General features: G+C 43.0%; 1 pseudogene across 1 annotated transcript; it reads right to left on the bottom strand.

Moving 5' to 3' along the window:
• Window positions 1-319: 319 nt before the first annotated feature.
• Window positions 320-3,885, bottom strand: LOC147423741 (pentatricopeptide repeat-containing protein At4g18520, chloroplastic-like; annotated as a pseudogene). Its single transcript, XR_015186670.1, has 2 exons — window positions 3,296-3,885; window positions 320-3,181 (listed from the first exon to the last, which is right to left on the bottom strand). The product of XR_015186670.1 is annotated as a pentatricopeptide repeat-containing protein At4g18520, chloroplastic-like (transcript).
• Window positions 3,886-6,633: the final 2,748 nt, after the last annotated feature.

Raw genomic sequence — 6,633 nt, 5'->3', positions numbered from 1 at the left:
CTTCTTGAGGCCATCGTGAAGTCTTCATCTTGTTGGACTACATAAGGAGTCCTTAGTAAAACATTGATTTTTTTGGTGCGATTGTAAACCATTGGATAAAAGCTTGCTGATTAGTGCCACATAGCAAAAAAACTTTTTTATTATTTTTCCCAGGTCTTCGTGAGAGGTGTTCATATTTGTGTACTTCTCTCTTTAAAGAGGGCCATTGAATATTGGTTGTCATTATTTTTTATTCTTTTGGAATATATTGTATGTCAAATAAGTAATTGTAACACTTGTTTTCAAAATTGTAATACTCTATAATAACAAAAACAAGGTGAAGAATCACGATGGCCTGTGATACCAATGATGGATTAAGATGAAATGCCTTTCTCAGAGGATTGGCAAGAAGAGAGAATAAGGTTGTGGTATTGAAGCTCTGTCGATGCAATGCGCAGCAATAAGCTTCCTATCCAAGTTGTGGACGCCCTAACCTTCTACAGGCATCTAGTACAGTAAGCCATACTACAAAATCCGGATGGCAGGGTAAGCCCTTAATCCTGAACATGGCCGTGCGGTGCTGGCAAGTTGGGACGATGTCAAAATCCTTGCTCATGGATTCAAAAAATAGCTCGCCTCTCTTCACCAACGCTGCTGACTACACGCACAAAAAATAATCCCAAACGTTCTTGAATCTGGAGTTTGACCCTCTCTTCTCATTTTATCAAGGAGGACAAATGCTCCTTCATTATCTCCCAACTGCGCATGTCCTGATATCAAGACATTCCATGAGATTACATCACGAAAGAGAAGATTGTCAAATACTTCTTCAGCTTTGCAAAGCCAGCCACACTTTGCATACATGTCCATCAAAGCATTGCACACGGTAATGTCTGCTTTGAGTAAACCTCTCCTAGCTATTTCCACATGTAAGTCTTCACCCTTGTCGGTTGCACCTGCACTGCCGCAAGCCTTCAAGCTGCTAACAAAGGTTGGAAGGATTCCTTCTTCTTGCATGTGTTGTAACCAGTCTAGAGCATCTTCATTGTGTTCCTGCAGTGCAAATCCTGAGATTAGAGCATTCCAGGAGATATTGTTGCGAGCAGGAAAATTGTAAGAGCTTTTGAAAACCAGCCTAACTTTGCATATATATTCACCAAGGTGTTGCTAAGCAAGAGATTGCCTCCAAAAGATTTGACATCTGAATCCAAAATTTCCTCGACCTGGTGTAATGCACGAACATTAAAAGAAACTCTCAAATTGCAGAGTAATGTGATTACATCTGGGCTGTATACCCTCTAATCTCATCTCCTCAACACAATTCAACACCTCCTTGCGACGTTCATACTTGGTGTAACCTGCAATCAAAGTGTTCCATAATACAAGATCCCGTCTTACAAGGCAGCTGAATGCCATTTGTGCTTCTTTAAGAAGACCACAATTGGCATATATATCGACCAATGCACTGCCAGCAACAGGATCTTTTTCAAAGAACGCAGTCTCTACAAATTTTGTGTGCAGTGACTTGCCCTGTTGTGCTGCTCCGATACTACCACAAGCTTTCAAGGAGCAAGCCAACAGAACGCCATCAGGAAAAGTCCCCTCAAGTTGCATCTGCTCAAGGCACATCAGTGCTTCTTCACCAAAGCCAATGTCATTATACCCCATGATTAAGGCAGTCCATGGAACTAAATCACGGACCAAAAGCTTGTCAAACACTTCCTGCGCTAACATCACCAAACCACACTTGGCATACATGTCCACCAATGCAAATCCAAGAAGATTGTCAGAATTTGGCAACCCTTTTCGAGAGATCTCTGCATAAAGGTCACAACCCTTTTCAGACATTCTCAAAATGCCACACGCCTTCAAGCAACAAGCATATGTAACAGAATTTGGAGAGATCTTTTCCCTGTGCATTTTCTCTAGACAATTCAATGCTTCCCTGCCACACTCATGGTCAACATAGCCTGTAATCAAGGCGTTCCATGAGACAAGATCTCGAGTTAGAAGGTCGTCAAACACTTCTTGAGCATGGATGAGCCAGCCACAGTTGGCATACATGTCAACCAATGCAGTGGAAACAACGAGATTTTTTACTGTCGGCCCTCTTCTTTCAATCTCAGAATGTATATCTTTGCCCTTTATTGCATTTCCCATGCTGCCACAAGCCTTTAAGCTTAACGCATATGTGACCGCATCTGGAACAACATCACAATGTTGCATTTTCTCTAAACATTTCATTGCATGCTCACCATGTTCAAGCTTGGCATACCCTGGGATCATCGCATTCCAGGAGTTTACATCTCTTACAGAAAGCTTGTCAAACACCTCTCGAGATTTCGTAATCAAGCCCCACTTGGCATACATATCTACAAGTGAATTACCAATCACAAGGTTCTTTTGAAGTAAAGCGTGTCTGCTAATATGAGCATGGATCTCTTGACCCTTGATTATCGCTCTAGTGAGTCCACAAGCTTTCATAATACAAACAAATGTGACAGCATTTGGAGAGACATCATCCCGTTGCATTTCTTGGTAACATTGCAATGCCTTCTCGCCTTGTTCATCTTTGAGATGGTATCTCGAACTTCCAAAGTGTCAAACACTTCTTGCGCTTTTGATGGAAATCCAGACTTGGCATACATATCTAATTGTGCGTTTCCAACAATAAGATTCCTTTTCAACAAGCCTTTATTGGCAATGTCAGCATGTAAATTTCTACCCTTGTCCACAGCTCCAATACGATGACAAGCTTGTAGCATACACACATAAGTGATTGCACCTGGAGACAATCCTCCGACTTGCATGTGTTCATACCACTCCAGTGCTGCCTCGGCGCGCTCATACTTGACAAGGCCTCCGAGGAGTACATTCCAAGAGACAACATCTCGAATTCGAAGCTCATCAAATATTCTTGTGCTTTCTCGAAAACCCCACATTTTGCATACATGTTGATTAGGGTGTTGCCAATCAAGAGGTGTTGCCCTAATAACCCTCTTTCTGCAATCTGCGCATGAATGTTGCTGCCCCTGACCACGTCTTTTAAGTCAGTGCAAGCCTTCAGTAAGGCTAAAAAAGTACCTTCATCTACAGGCAGGGATTCCTCAGACAATTTTTGATACATAGTAAAAGCATGCTGAAAGTCGCCATGGAGAAGTGGCCATTGACAACAGTGTGGAGGATCCTCTGAGCCTTGGACCTGCAGCCAAGCCCATTAAGTAGTAAGTAGAAGCTCCCAATCTAGTGTATACCATTGGCCTATTCAATGATGCGAGTTCAATGAAGGAGGCAATTATATGGCTGGTTGAGTCACCTCTGCATGTGATGATGAGGTTCCATTCCTGCACAGACACAAGCATAGGTGCATGCAAGCCCTTTCCTTCTTTACTGTTTGTTCCGATTGCTCACAACCACAATGAAGGTGGCCTCAACGCTTTCAAAGGCCTCAACCGTCATTTTTTCATCTCTCTCTCTCTCTCTCTCTCTCTCTCTCTCTCTCTCGTCTCAGGCAATTGAGGATTTGAGGGAGGGTACTCGCAGGACACAGCCCGCATTTTGATGAAGTGGAGGCACAGCCAGTAGGGAGGGTACTCGCATTTGAGTTAAGGTACACAGCCAGTAGGGAGGGTACTTGCATTTTGATGAAGTGCAGGACTCGCACGCATGCTCAGATGCTAGAGCTTTGACAAGCCCCAGCCCGTCTGCGTTCCGCCTCGCGACTCCAGAGTCCCATCGTCAGCTCACGTGGGCATGCTTTCTTCAGCTGCAACTGTGAGACGGCTCCAAACAGAGTTTCGCACGCCTTCTCACCTCGAAAAATGCTGGCCTTCCACGTGGACGCCATTGGTGAAAGAACGCCGAGCCCGATACTAAGGCCTTTCTTTAGCAGGCCAAAAATTGAATGCTAGTCACTTTTTCATGTTTCCTCTCACAAAGAACCCTCTTATTATTAAATTCCTCTCAATAGCATTATGAAGGCGTTGGATTTTTGGTGCAATCGTGGACCATTGCATAAAGTTTGTAGATTAGTGCCACATGGCAAAAAACTTTCTTTTTCAACATTTCTTTTAGGTCTTTGTGAGAGGTGTTGATATTTGTGTGCCTCTCTCTCTCTCTATATATATATAAAGACAGTCATTAAATATTGGATCACACAATCTTTCTCATCCTCTTCCACCTTTTTTTGGCTTTCTAAAAGAAACCCTTAGTGTTGAGCTGGGTTAGGGGGACTTTCATAGTTTTCAGTGCATGATGGAGACATATCTTTCATTTTACATCTTGTCTTTACTTTTCTTACATTCTATTGTTTTAGAATGCTAAAGTGAAGTTTCACCTTACATAATTTTAGTAAATTTTACACACACACACACACACACACACAACATATGAAACTTTACATAAGTTTAGTAAATTTTACACACACACACACAACATATATGTTCTTTTTGCATTCTATTGTTTTGGAATGCTAAAGTCAGGAGAGATTGTCACAAAACAGAATATCTTTAGACATCTGGGAGTCCCCTTGGGGGTGGATGTAACTCACAAGCAAAGATTCGAGTGGGTGCTTGAAAAAATCAAAACAAAAATGAGTAGGTGGGAGTATGTACTTCTCCCATTCCCAAGTCGGATAAAAGTGATGAATGCCTTTATGACTCCCTATATTGCCTTCACTAGCCCGCTTCTCAAGATGGCTATGTGTCATTAGAAAGAGTTCTTAAAACCAGTAAAAACATTTTGATGGAAAAATAACACAAAATCTTCCGGGCCATGGCAATGGGCCCGTTGGGGAATCAGTTGCTCGGTCGGGGAATCAAGGAGGCCTCGGGATTCTCAACCCTGTGGCCCATGCAGAAGCTTGTTGTGCCAAATTTGTTGTTTCCTTGGCTAAACAGGATCAAGTTTGGCTTGTCATGATCAGAGATATGATAGAAGCAGCTAAACTTAGCTCGAAGGGAGGAAAGTGGAGCGGGGTGGAGGTTCATAACAAACTGTTAGCCCCGGCATGGTCCACCTTAAGACTGGGGGGCAACTCAGGAGAATTGGTAAGAAAATGCAATAGAGTAGCAGGAGTCTTAAAGTGGGGGGAAGAAGCCAAATACTTCAAGAACTCCATCCTGCATTGGTCCCCCTGGCTCTCCAAAGTTGTAGATCCGCCACAAACTCAAACTCCCTATTGGATTGAGGCAGCCAAGAAGCGGAATAATAAGGGTCTGATCCGACTTGAGCACTTCTGGGACAATGTCAACAAGAGTTGGAAAACCATTGACCTTATGGTTGCCCAGTACCAACTCAATATCTTGGAGGTCTTGCTTGTCCATAAAGTGATGAAAGAACTTGACAATCTAGTGATGCCAATCTGTGATTCGGAGTTGGACTGGAATGCCTGAAACTGGCCCGGAAGTAGTCTCTTTTGGAAACCCCATACTAAAATCATTTATCAGACAATGATGCAAAAGAAGAATTGGTCTAGCCCCCTTAACAAGCTATGGAAAAAGCAATGGCCGGAGGAAAGGTGGGAGCGTGTAATGGAGAACGTATGGAAGCCAAAGGTTCCACAGTACATGAAGGTTTTCTTATGGAAGGTTATTTGGGGTGCTCTACCGACGGGGGTGAAGATTCAGGAGAGAGGGATTGGGTCAGATCGATGCTTGGGGTGCAGGTTAGCTAGTAAAGATCTGGCCCACCTATTCATGGACTGCCCAGCTATAAAAGGCCTCGCAGGGAAAGTATGCAAGTGGGTCCAGAGAACATGGAAAATAAGTTCTTTCAAGACTGACCTATGCCTTGGAGGTAAAAATTCAGGTAGTCATGCACTCCTCATCAGCACTCAGATCGTCAGATACTTCTTCTTTCATAATGTATGGCAGACAAGGAACCGCCGTGTTTTTGAAGGAGGATTTGAGGTGGCAAGCTTCGCAGAAATTATACAAGAAAGCAAAGTGCTAATATGGGCACTCGGGCGTAAGCATCACTCGGAGGATTGGTCTAGGACTACTTGTGCCTTGTTGTCAGCAGATGGAATGCCTAGGATGGGGGCAAATCTTGGCCATCAGTAAATAAAAGATCTTAGAATGACAAGAGTATGGACCTTGGGTATCAAGAAAGCAAAGTGCTAATATGGGCACTCGGGCGCAAGCATCACTCGGAGGATTGGTCTAGGACTACTTGTGCCTTGTTGTCAGCAGATGGAATGCCTAGGATGGGGGCAAATCTTGGCCATCAGTAAATAAAAGATCTTAGAATGACAAGAGTATGGACCTTGGGTATCAAGGATATGGAGGCGGGGTGGTAGGGGTGGCTGCCCTGATAGCCGTTGTAATTATGATCCCTGGATGTTGTCATGGCTTAACATGAGCATGACAAAGCCTTGTAATTTTTTGGGTTGCTCAATATAATCCACTCACAATTGTGAGTTTTGAAAAAAAAAAAAGAATGCTAAAGTGAAGCTTCACCTTGCATAATTCTAATAAATTCTACACACACACATATATTAATTAGTTCTTTTTATTTCACCTTACATATCACAACTTCACATGGCTTCACATTTTTTGCATTTTATAGCTTGATTCCAATTCAAGAAAGTCTCTTTTATTAAGCCGTTGCTAATCGAGTTTCCTCCTCACAAAGAAAAAACCGGAAATACTAGCA

Source organism: Adiantum capillus-veneris, chromosome 26, assembly GCF_014529385.1.
Source record: "Adiantum capillus-veneris isolate H3 chromosome 26, ASM1452938v2, whole genome shotgun sequence".
Taxonomy (NCBI): domain Eukaryota; kingdom Viridiplantae; phylum Streptophyta; class Polypodiopsida; order Polypodiales; family Pteridaceae; genus Adiantum; species Adiantum capillus-veneris.
Note: the sequence above shows the minus strand (reverse complement) of the source record. Positions and strands in the feature narration are given on the sequence as shown.